Raw genomic sequence first — 12,770 nt, 5'->3', positions numbered from 1 at the left:
TCTTGGTTGTAGGTTCTTGCTGTTCATCACTTTGAATATTTCTTGCCACTCTCTTCTGGCCTGCATGGTTTCTGTTGAGAAATCAGCTGACAGTCGTATGGGTACTCCCTTGTAGGTAACTGACTGTCTTTCTCTTGCTGCTTTTAAGATTCCCTCTTTGTCTTTTGCTCTTGGCATTTTAATTATGATGTGTCTTGGTGTGGTCCTCTTTGGATTCCTTTTGTTTGGGGTTCTCTGCGTTTCCTGGACTTGGAAGTCTATTTCTTTCACCAGGTAGGGGAAGTTTTCTGTCATTATTTCTTCAAATAGGTTTTCAATATCTTGCCCTCTCTCTTCTTCTGGTAGCCCTATAATTCTGATGTTGGTACGCTTGAAGTTGTCCCAGAGGCTCCTTACACTATCTTCATATTTTTGGATTCTTTTTTCTTTTTCAGTTGGGTATTTTTTGTTTCTTCGTATTTCAAATCTTTGACTTGATTCTTGGGATCCTCTTGTCTGCTGTTGGATCTCTGTATACTATTCTTTATTTCAGTCAGTGTATGCTTAATTTCTAGTTGGTCTTTTTTCATATCCTCCAGGGTCTCACTAAATTTATTGGTGGTTTCCATAAAATTCTTGAAAAACCTTATAAACGTGGTCTTGAACTCTATATCCAGTCATTTGCTTTCCTCCATTTCTGTCATTTGTGACCTGTTTCTTTGTATCCACATTTTTTATGCTTCCCTGTGTTGGTAGAGTGGCTTTGTGTGCTAGGTGTCCTATAGGGCCCAGTGGCTCAGCCTCCCCAGTTACCTGAGGTGGACACTCTTGGTGCGCCCCTTTGTGGGCTTTTGTGCACAGTCTTGTTGTAGTTAAGTCTTGATTGTTGTAGGTTCACTGGGAGGAATTGACCTTCAGGCCAATTGGCTGTGAGAATCAGCTGTGTCTGCAGTGGGAGAACCTCTGTGCTGGAGACACCCTTCTGGGGCAAGACTTGCTTCAGTGGGGCTTTGGTGCTCACTGAGTCTGCCCCCTGAGTGTGTCCCTTATGGATCTGAGGAGTTGTAATCTGGATGGTCCCACTCTGACCACTGGGTACACTGGCTCTTGGATCTAAGGAGGTGCTAATTTAGCCTCTGCCTGAGGTTACACAGCAGGAGCTACGAAGAGAACTGCAGATTCCCCTTCCTTTTTTGGAGTTTGGAGGTGCCCAGATGAGGCCCAGCTGTGAAGCAATGCAAGCTGCTGTGGGGCCTTGGGCCTTTTCTTGGAAGTTCTGGGTCTCTCTGGCCCAGCTGCAATTTTCAGGTTGCAAAGGGCCAGGGCATTCATATGCAAAAGCCTCTGCCACAGCCTGGGTGGAGTGGGGTCTCAGGGAATCAAAGGGCGGAGCAAGCAGCTATGGCGGATCCTCAGCCCTGCCCTAAGGGGCCCCGCATCTCAGTGTCCTGGTAATTGCTGCAAGCACCTCTGAGGGAAAGCCACCCTCAAGTTCCGAGTTCTGCCTGCTGCCAGACAGTCCAGTTTCTCTCTGTATGAGTCCTGGGTCCCAAGAGACTTCTGGAACCGGAGTTCAGAGCAGTCGGAAGCTTGTGACTCCCTCCTGATTCAAAAAGACAGCTGCGTCCTCAGGTGCCAGCCCCTTTCCGCGAGCGCTTGAGCCTCCATACCTCTGCACTTTACTTCCGCACCTCCTCTGAGTGTCTGTGTGCTTTTCTTTTTCCTTCTAGTTGTAGAGTTTCCACTCAGCCAGCCTTCCTGTAGTTCTGGATGATGTCCGTTTTGTCTTTTTGTTGTATTTTTGAAGTTGTTGTGGGAGGCAGCAATTTCCGGTGTTTACCTATGCCGCCATCTTGGTTTCTCCTCTCTTTCTTTCTTTTACTTGTTCATTTGTTCATTCATTCATTCATTTGTGTTCCTGGCATGATCTACCTCCTTGGAGTTAGTACTTACTAACTCAGTAATTAAGTAATCCATTTATTCAGACACTTACCAAGCACTTGCTAGTGTAATGTGGCTTCTCTGTGTATCCATCTTTATATTTATAAGATGCCCTTTGGTGATTAACCTAGGAAGATCTGTTTTGGTTGGGGAGTCCAGAGGAGTGTCTGGAGAGGTTCCTGTGAGTAGAGGTAGCATGGGGCTCTAGAATGTGCACTATTGCGGAGGGAGGATGGGAAGGGGAGAAGGTGGTGTGACAACCCCAGATCCAGATTAACCAGACAACTGCCATGCACCAAACTGTTAGGTTTCTCAAACATCCCTGGAAATGCAATGGATGGATAAAGTTGTATTCACCAGCCTGGCCAGTGTTGCTCAGTGGTTGAGCATTGACCTATGAACCAGGAGGTCTTGGGTCAATTTCCAGTTAGGGCACATGCATGGGTTGTGGTCTTGATCCCCAGTGGGGGCATGCAGGAGGCAGCTGATCTATGATTCTCTCTCTCCATTGATGTTTCTCTCCCTCTCCCTTCCTCTCTGAAGTAATATATATATTTTAAAGTTGTATTTACCAGAACTTCTTTGGTGAGAAAGCTAGATGTCAATGGTAGGAATATAATGAGGCTGGAAGCCTTAAGGGACATGCTTAAGTAATAACAAACATGTTATTAAATTGCTTTGTGAAAAAGGACGTTTGGGGAAGGACAGGGCTTCAATTTTGCTGAGTAGGGCTTGCAAGTTTGGGGCTGGAGCAGGATTGTTGGGAACCATAGAGGTGAGGAGGAGGCTGCCCTGTGCCCTCCTTCTTCACTCTTTCCCAGCAGTGCTCACCCTCTTCAATATAAAATTGTAAAACATGTTTAAAGAGTATTGCTCTGGAGAGGTGCAAATTATTAGCTTTGGGTTCTTCAGCCAGCCCTGTTTGGGCCTGTTCCTGGCTCCACAACTTGTCCCTTTATGAGCCTCTTGATCTGAAGCCAATGGGATGGTCACAGAGGAGCCATTTAAGGTGTGGCTCCTGACCAGGAAGCTTTCTCTGATGGGGTCATTGCCCCTGCACCAGACCCTGTAGCTCTCTCCTCTTAACTGCGGCGCAACACTTACCTTCCAGTACAATGACATTCTGGTTACTTGTAGTATGATGATGCTCTGTTCATTAGACTGAATTCCTGGAAGGGGGGGGGGGCGGTGGGGAGACACAGCACAGTGGAATATATCTCTATGATCCACCATGGTACCTGGTTCAGAGTGTCACTCAATAGAACAAAATGAATGAATGAATGAATGAATGATTGAGTGAAGGGTGCTTGGTCACTATGGAGGTAGACTTCCTTTCCCTTACTGTACTGTCATTTTTCTGGTGGTACCAGTTAGGACTGTTAGAAATGCTAACTTTCTCCTGGCCCATGGACACAGTGGGAGCTCAATGTGAGCCCAAGAATTCAACTCAGATCTTTTATTTATTTATTTTTCTTTATTTGTTAAAATATGTTTTTATTAATTTCAGAGAGGAAGGGAAAGGGAGACAGAGAAAGAAACATCAATGATGAGAGAGATACATCGATAGGCTGCCTCATACACCCCTCCTATCGGGGATTAAGCCTGAAACCCTGGCATGTGACCTGACCGGGAATCAAACTGTGATCTCCTGATTCATGGGACAATACTTAACTATTGAGCCATATAAGCTAGGCTCAATTAAGATCTTCTAAATTAAATTAAGAAAAAAAAATTATTTGGCACTAGATATACAAAAATGCATTTTCTGCCCTGAAGTTTCTGGTATGGGAGACTGATACACACCTCCAGAAAGAAGGCTGTAGCAATAATGGAGACAGGGACACTGGACACAAGACACTAGGGGGGTGGGGGAAGGACATGTGCCGGGGGGTAGGGGAGGCCGGGGGGAGGTCAACGGAGGGGGGGGGGAAAGGAGACATATGTACTACTATTTGTAATACTTTAAACAAGAAAATAAAATTAAAAAAAAGAAAAATATAAAAATGTATGAAGGCAAAAAAAATGGAGACAAGGATTAATGCTATGTTAGAAGGTAAAATCAATAGGTTTTAACAGTAAGAAGAAAAGGTTAATCTCAGCTGGGAGTATGTAGGAGGGCCTCTCGGAATAAATCAAATTTATTAAAAAAAACTATTATGGAAAATTCCAAACACACACAAATGTAGACAAAATAGTGTAATGAACCAAATGTACCTATCGGCTAGCTTCAAAATTATCAACCCCAGTTCTTATCCACCATATTTTAAAACTATAATCACAACACTGTATCAGAGCTGAACTAAGTATAATCATTACGTACTATCATTTAATGTCTATCAGTGTGCATATTTTTCCAACTGTCAAAAAGGACTTTTTGCAGTTGGCTTATTTGAATCAGAATCCAAACAAGGTCTATACATTACATTTATAGTATGAGTGAGCGACAGAGCTGGGAGTAGAACCAGCCACCACACCACGCTCAGGTTCACATTAAAAACAAAACAAAACAAAACAAAAACACCTCTGGTTGCACTTGCCACCAATCTCTGCCATTCTCTAAGCACTTTGCAGATGTCTGCTTTTGAGTCTTTGTTCAAGCTGTTTCCGCTGCTTGAAAGACACTTCCTCCCATAGGCACTGGTATATTTCCTAAGTCTCTTTAAATCTATATCCATCCCCTCTTTCCCCTTTTTTTCATGCTGTTGAAGAACTCAGGCCAATTGTCCTGCAGAATGTCCTACACTGGGGACTTGTCTGAATGAATCACTGTGGGTGTCCCTCTGTCCTCTGAATTTTCTGAAACCTGGTACTTAAGGTCCATTTCTTTTGGCAGGAATATTCCATAGGTGGGCTGTGCACTTCCTATTGCGTCCTGAAGGAGACACACAACATCTCGAAGGAAACACACAATGTTCAGTTGTCCTACGTTTATTGGTGTTAAATTTGATTAGTCAGATGCATCTGTTTATTGCTGATTAGATTAATTTTTTTCATTGGTGGTTGCCAAATGGTGGTTTTCTAATTCCATCATTCCTTCTGCATTTATTAGCTGGAGTTTTTCTATAAAGAAGACACTTCCCTTTAGTTTGTATGAAAAGATTGTATGAATATTTGATTCTTTATTTGTCATTTTTCAGAATAATAAGCTAGTTCCTTAGCAGCCCCAAGAAGGTTGAATTTAAACATAACCTTGAAAGATAAGAATGTGTTCTTCTAGTGCCTATGGGAGGAAGTGTCTTTCAAGCAGCGGAAACAGCTTGAACAAAGACTCAAAAGCAGAAGTCTGCAAAGTGCTTAGAGAATGGCAGAGATTGGTTGCAAGTGCAACCAGAGGGTTTTTTTGTTTGTTTGCTTTTAATGTCACTCACTCATGCATGACCTTGAGAAATGGCTTTTCTATTTCTAGATCAATGGCTTTCAAACTTTGCTGGCCACATTCCACATTAATAAATATATTTTACACTGTGACCAAGTACATACATGTATATAAAAACAAGCAAAAAATTCATAAAGAACTCTAAGCAACTTATACTTATACTAGAGGCCTGGTGCACAAATTTGTTTACGGGTGGGGTCCCTCAGCCTAGCCAGTGATCAGGGCCCATTGGGGCCAGCCGGCTGGGGGGAGGGACTGTGGGAAGTTGGCCAGCCACAGGAGGTTGGCTTTGGGAGCACACTGAGCACCAGAGGGCAGCTCCTGTGTTGAGCATCTGCCCCCTGGTGGTCAGTGCACGTCATAGTGACTGGTTGAATGGTCATTCGGTCGCTAGGGCTTTTATATATATATATATATATATATATATATATATATATATATGTTATATATAAAATATATATATGTAGATAGATAGATAAACAATGTATGTGGATATTTTCTACTCTGTTCTATTTTACTCCTATCCTATCCTATCCTATCCTATCCTATCCTATCCTAATGAATGCTGGTCATGACCACTGAATTGATCTCTGACTCACAAATGGGCTACAATCCTTGTTTGGATTGGTCCCTGGGGCTCTTTTCCAGTTCCAATCCTCTTTGATCTGTCCCTGTTTTGGTGACAACCTGATGCTGGACCAGGCACTTGGGAAAAGCAATGATGTGAGAGAGGAAACTAATCATTTGCAGGAGGCTCCTAACTGAACATGAGGCAGAAGTCAGGCCAAACTCAGAGGCCTCCATTCCAGCCCGCCATCACCTTGAGAGGTCTGACCTTCTGGGCCACTGCTCCCCTTTCACCAGACACCATGGTGCCTGTTTCCATAACAGGCTGGTTTGGCCACACCTAGTCCTCTCAGAGGCCTGCTCCCTGTTGATCATGTCAACTTTGGAAAGCCCTCAAGCTTATCCCTAAACAAAGCCCAGGTGCAAACCTACCAGGAGGCACCTGGGAAGGTCAAGTTAAAGTAGAGAAGAGCACTGAGAGTCCTGGGCATGAGAACACCTGGGGCCGATTCCCACCTGAGCCGCAGAATTACTAGGTCACCTGGACCGTGCCCCCTACCTGCCAATGCCTTGCTTCCCCGATCTCTTAAAGAAGATAAACCCTCTCATTGTATAGTGGATGGCAGGAAAATCAATACTTCATTCTCTTTTATGACTTAATAATATTTCATTGTGTAGATATACCATATTTGTTTTATCCATTCATCAGTTGATGAATTTGTTTTGGCTGTTATGAATAATGCTGCTAAGAACATTCATGTGCAAGTTTTTATGTAAACAAATATTTTCAGTTCTCTTAGGTATATACCCAGAAATGGGATTATTGAACCATATGGTTAATTCTATGTTAAACATTCTGAGAAGCTGTCAAAATCTTTTTCAAAGTGTGTTAGCCATTTTTCAATTCCATCAGCAATGTATGTAATTTCTCCATATTCTCACCAACACTTCTTATTTTTTATTTTATTTTAGCGATCTTAGTCGGTGTGAAGTGGTACTGAGAGTGGGGAAGGACATGTAATGAGAATAGAGCCACAGTTGTCTAATAATTATTCACCTCACTAACTGTAGATAAGAAGTTTTCTTACAGACCCTGGGAAACTGGAGGATGAAACAGGCCTGTAAAAGATAAGATACCTTGGAGCCCAGATGGGTCCATTACTCAGGAAAGAAATACATTTTGAGAACAGACCAAGGACAGGACACGCTTTGATTTAGTTGCTGCACCTGGACCCTGACCCCCTCTGGGAGTTTTTCTCAGAAATGCTGACCATGCTCCAGTCCCAGGAATGGGCTGAGCTGTTTGTAACATCATAGAAGATTAGCCACCTTGTTATCAGACTTCGAGCTTCTGAAGGTTGGACTGCAGACTCTACCCTCCCCTTTTCATGTTACAATTGTAGCTCACAGCTGCATGTAGTTATCTTTTCCCTCCTGTGTATATAATCAGCCAACTGACAAGGGGGGTCAGAGCAGATTTTTGTGGATGACCTGCTGCTCTCCCATACTGCCAGCGTTTTGGAGTAAATGCTGATATGATTCAACCCTGTCTCCACTTAATTGGCTCAAGTGGCGACAGGCAGCCCAGACCCCTTGGTTGTCTGGTTACATAATCTCATTGTGGCTTTGACTTGCATTTTCTTGTTGACTAATGATGTCTCATGAGCTTATTGGCCATTTGGATATCTTCTTTGGATATTTCCTTTGTCCATTTAAACATTGGGTTATTTGTCTTTTTTTGTTGAGTTGTGGGAGTTCTCTACATATTCTACATAAAATTCTCTTGTCACATATATGATTTGCAGATATTTTCTCCCATTCAATGGGTTGTCCTTTTACTTTCTTGGTAGTATCCTTAGAGGCACAAAACTTTCAAATTTTGATCAAGTCTAGTTTATCTGTTTTGTTTTGTTTTTTCTCACTTGTGCTTTTGGTATCATATCTGAGAAACTCTGGCTTAATCCAAGGCCATGATGGTTTACATCTATGCATTTGCCTAAGATTTTTATAGTTTTAACTCTTATGTTTAGATCTGTGATCCTTTTTGAGTTAATTTTTGTATAGTCTGTGATGTAAAGTTCCAAATTCATTCTTTTGCGTTTGGATATACAGTTTTCCAGCACCATTTGTTAAATATTTTGTTGTTGTTGCTGTTAATTCTTATCCAAAGAGTTGTTTTTTCTCATTGATTTTTAGAGAGAGTGGAAGGAAGTGGGAGACACACAGAGAGAAACATGGATGTGAAAGAGACACATGGATTAGTTGCCTCCTGCACGTGTCCTGTCCAGGGATCAAGCCTGCAACCGAGCTATGTGAGCTTGACTAGAATCAAACCTTAGACCCTTCAGTCTGCCAGTAGAAACTCTATCCACAGAGCAAATCGACTAGGACTAAATATATCTATTTTTCAATGTCCCCTTTTCTGCAGGCAGCTGTTCCCAGCCCCAGCCCCTCTGCTGCCTTGGAATAGATAACCACTGCAAGAGTGGAAACTGCTACTGTGATGCATTCTGCCATAAGGCATCAGACTGCTGCCCAGACCACCACGCCCTCTGCAGCCCTGGTAACTCACCTGCAGGCACTTTTCCACCTCTCCTAGGGCTGAATGCTGTGATTGACAGAGACAAGCCCCTCGTATCTACTTCAGGCCAAGGTCAGCATGTCAACCCCTGAGGTCCCTAACAATCCTGAGAGCCTTGCATTCTGTCCATGTTACGTCAAAAGTACCTACACATTCTTCGCAGCTTTGTTTCCCTGCTGCTCCTTACCATCTGCTGCTCCCTCTCGGAGACACTTTTCCAGGTCCCACAGGGAGAGGTTAAGCTGTTGGTGGTGGGGGATCAGGGTGGCGAGTGGGGTGGTTGGGTTCTAACGGTCCCACCTTCTCTTGCAGTGTAGATGCCTCTTGACTGTGCCATGTAGACTTTTGAAGGCGGACAGGAGTCTGCAGAGAGGTGCAGAGGATGTTGGGCAGTAGCAGGAGGGTGGAAGGCAGGGACAGGAGAGGTGCTTTCTCTCTGTGTTTCTCAGCTCCTCAGAATACCAAGATGGTGCTGCAGATGGTGTTGAGGATGGAGAACCCACCAAGCCCTAAGAGAAGCAATCTCAACCGAGTGCAGAGCATGGTGAGTCCCCAGAGGTTCTCCCCGAAAGGGTGGGGGCAATCTGCTCCTGCCTCCCTGGCTTCCAGGCCCCAGAGTCAGGGAGCAATTTACTGAAGGGGAAGAGAGGCCTGAGCTGAGGTGGAGTTGGTTGCAGTCATGGTTTTAGGGATACGGGCCAGGATGCTTGCTCCTGAAACCAGGCAGCAAGACAGATTTGGCTCATAGACCGTAGTTTGCTGTTTTCTGCCCTAAATCATCCTCTGTTTTTACTTTTCTTCTGAGTCCTGGCTTCAGCTCTCTGCCCAGCACTGGAGGAGAGGCCTTGGCCCCCATCCTAGCACATGACGCCTCTGGGAAGAAAGGCAGCATAATCCAATGGAAAGAGCAGGGACTCAGAGCCAGATAGACCTGGGTTCAAATCCTGGCTCCACCACTTATCACCTGGTGACCTCCTGCAGCTCCGTCAGCCTTCCTGAGCTTCCCTTTCCTCATCTGTGCACTGGAGCTTGCCTTGTCGGGCTGTGTGGAAGGGCCTGGTTCTTGGGGGATGTGCAACAAGAGGTAGCTGTTAACTGGGGACCTGTGAAACTAGAGAGGGAACAGGCCTTCACTTACTTACTGCTCACTGCTTACTATTCATGTAGGTCCAGCAGTTCTTCCAAACCAGCCTCCCAGGGATGCCCCTCTCCATCTCTGTGAAGGGGACCAGGAAGAGAGCCTGACACCTCTCCTGAAGCCCCCCCGCCAGTCCATGGAGCAGAGCTCACCCTGCCCACCGGGACCTGCTGGGCACAGTGGTGCTTGCCTCCCCGCTGCCATCCCGTGTGCTTCCAATGTGGCTCAACCAGAGGAAAATGGAAATCTGCTATGGTTGTAAACACACTTTAATGTGCATAGAATCAGCCATACAAAATATAAAACATCAATTTGACTCATGCTATTCATTGTTTTGTGATAGCTACAGTGAATCTAGTAAACTTTTTTTTTTTTTTAAGAAATTTAATGAACCGTGAAGCACCATTTTTCACCCAAAGTAGATACTAACTGAGCCTGTACAGTAAGACACGACAGTTTTCTGGCCCATCACGGCCTTTGTAATGCTGAACACTCCCTCACCTGTGCACCTTGGGGTGTGTACTATTTTTTTTTTAATTCTTTATTGTTGAAAGTTTTGCATATGTTTCCTTTTCCCCCCATTGACTTCTCCCCACCTGCTCCTACCCACAAGCGCATGCCCCCATTCCCCTATTGTCTGTGTCCATTGGTCATACTCTTATGCATGGATACAAGTCCTTGGGTTGATCTCTTACTCCCCCCCCATACCCCCACCCCAACTTCCCCTACCTTCCCTCTGAGGTTTGACGATCTGCTCAATGCCTCTCTGTCTCTGGATCTGTTTTTGTTCATCAGTTTATGTTGTTCATTATATTCCACAATGAGTGAGATCATGTGGTATTTTTCTTTCTCTGACTGGCTTATTTCGCTTAGCATAATGCTCTCCAGTTCCATCCATGCTGTTGCAAATGGTAAGAGTTCCTTCTTTTTTACAGTAACGTATTCCATTGTGTAGATGTACCACTGTTTTTAATCCATTCATTTGCTGATGGGCACTTCGGCTGTTTCCAAATTTTAGCAATTGTAAATTGTGCTGCTATGAACATAGGAATGCATATATTCTTTCTAATTGGTGTTTCTGATTTCTTGGGATATATTCCTAGAAGTGGGATTACTGGGTCAAATGGGAGTTCCATTTTTAATTTTTTTTTGAGGGAACTCCATACTGTTCTCCACAGTGGCTGCACCAGTCTGCATTCCCACCAGCAGTGCATGAGGGTTCCTTTTCCTCCACATCCCCGCTAGCACTTGTCATTTGTTGATTTGTTGATGATAGCCATCCTGACAGGTGTGAGATGGTTCCTCATTGTCATTTAATTTGCATCTCTCGGATGATTAGTGACTTTGAGCATGTTTTCATATGTCTCTTGGCCTTCCTTATGTCCTCTTTCGAAAAGTATCTATTTAGATCCTTTGCCCACTTTTTGATTGGATTATTTACCTTCCTTTTGTTAAGTTGTATGAGTTCCCTATACATTATGGAGATTAAACCCTTACCAGATGTAACATTGGCAAGTCTGTTCTCCCATGCAGTGGGCTCTCTTATTTTGTTGATGGTTTCTTTGCTGTGCAGAAGCTTTTTATTTTGATGTAGTCCCATTTGTTTATTTTCTCCTTAATTTCCATTGTTCTAGGAGATGTATCAGTAAAGATATTGCTATGACATATGTCTGATATATTGCTGCCTATGAATTCTTCTAAGATTTTTATTGTTTCCTATCTTAAGTTTAAGTATTTTAACTATTTTGAGTTTATTTTTGTGTATGCTGTAAGTTGGTGATCTAGTTGCATTTTTTTGGTATGTATCTGTCCAGTTTTCCCAACACCATTTATGGAAGAGGCTGTCTTGACTCCATTGTATGCTCTTGCCTCCTTTATCAAATATTAATTGAACATAATGGCTTGGGTCGATTTCTGGGTTCTCTGTTTTGTTCCATTGGTCTATATGTCTGTTCTTGTGGCAGTACCAGGCAGTTTGGAAAGAACAGTGGCTTTGTAATATAGTTTGATATAGTAAACATTTCTTTATAATCAAAAGTAAGAACCTAGCATCCTTTGGCTAAGTAATTTGTGCTTCTCTCTCTGATATTCCTTCTCAGGTACCATATTATTCCCTGTATGTCCTACAGTAGCATGGTCTGAGTCCTGTAGCTTCATGCCCACATCTTTTCTTCCCAGGGTGAGAAGAGAAGCAAGGAACATCTCTGGTGAGCTGGAACCGGCATGGGGGGTTCTCCTCATGTGAAGATTTCAAAGCTCTAGGAGGAGGATGCCAGCAGGGGCAGGGGTCAGCCGTGCCCATCACCTTCCCTCTCACACCTGCTCTTCCTTTTATTCTGTGAATAGATCCCTGCCCTCCAGCCTTCTGGACTCCAGACCGCAGGGCCACCTTTACTTCTCTCTGCCCCTGTCTGTCCTTTGCCAAGTCTTTCCACGTGTACTTCCCAACATGGTTCACATCAGCTCCCTTTACAGTTCCACTGCCCAAGTCCCAGCCACAGCCTCCTCACTGGTCCTCTTGCCCTGGACTCTCCTCTAACTGGTCTCTGCCCACATTGTACTGCCCAAAGCAAGCTTTGCTGTTGCCACTTCCCTATTCAAAAACCATCACTGGCTTCCTATGGTCTCTAGAATAAAGGCTAACCTCCCACTCATGGCAGGAAATGTCCTCCACCTCATGGCCCCAAGGCACACTGTGGCCTTATCTCCTGCTGGTGGTTCCTTCCACACTCTTATGTTCCAACTGAATGGAGCTGCCCATTACCCCCACCCCAGCCTCTCTCTACATCTTTGCGAATCTGTTTTAGCTCAGTTTCTCTGAACCCAGGACCTGAATAATTTATTTAGGAACACAGTCCAATGAGCAGGGGTGAGGGAAAGGGCAGTGGAACAGGGAAGGAGACAAAATATCAAGATGCCTTATCCACTTGGCCCCTATTATGGCTGACTGGTGGCTTAATCCTGTGGGACCTTTGAGAAGCCTTATGAAGTGTCTGAGAACTGTCTATCCCAGGAAAGAAACGGGAAGCGTCTGTCCATCAGCTCCCATCCCCACAGTTTATGAGTTGCTCTATAGGGTGGCTGACTCAGTCCATTGTTGCTGCTGCGTGAGAGCTGAGCTGCTCCCAGAAGCATCCCAGGGGCAGAGAGCAAATGGCACGTGGCAGGACACCACCTGGCTGCTCCTC

The sequence above is a fragment of the Myotis nattereri genome (assembly GCF_964212035.1).
Source record: "Myotis nattereri genome assembly, chromosome: 3".
NCBI classification, from domain to species: Eukaryota; Metazoa; Chordata; class Mammalia; order Chiroptera; family Vespertilionidae; genus Myotis; species Myotis nattereri.
Note: the sequence above shows the minus strand (reverse complement) of the source record.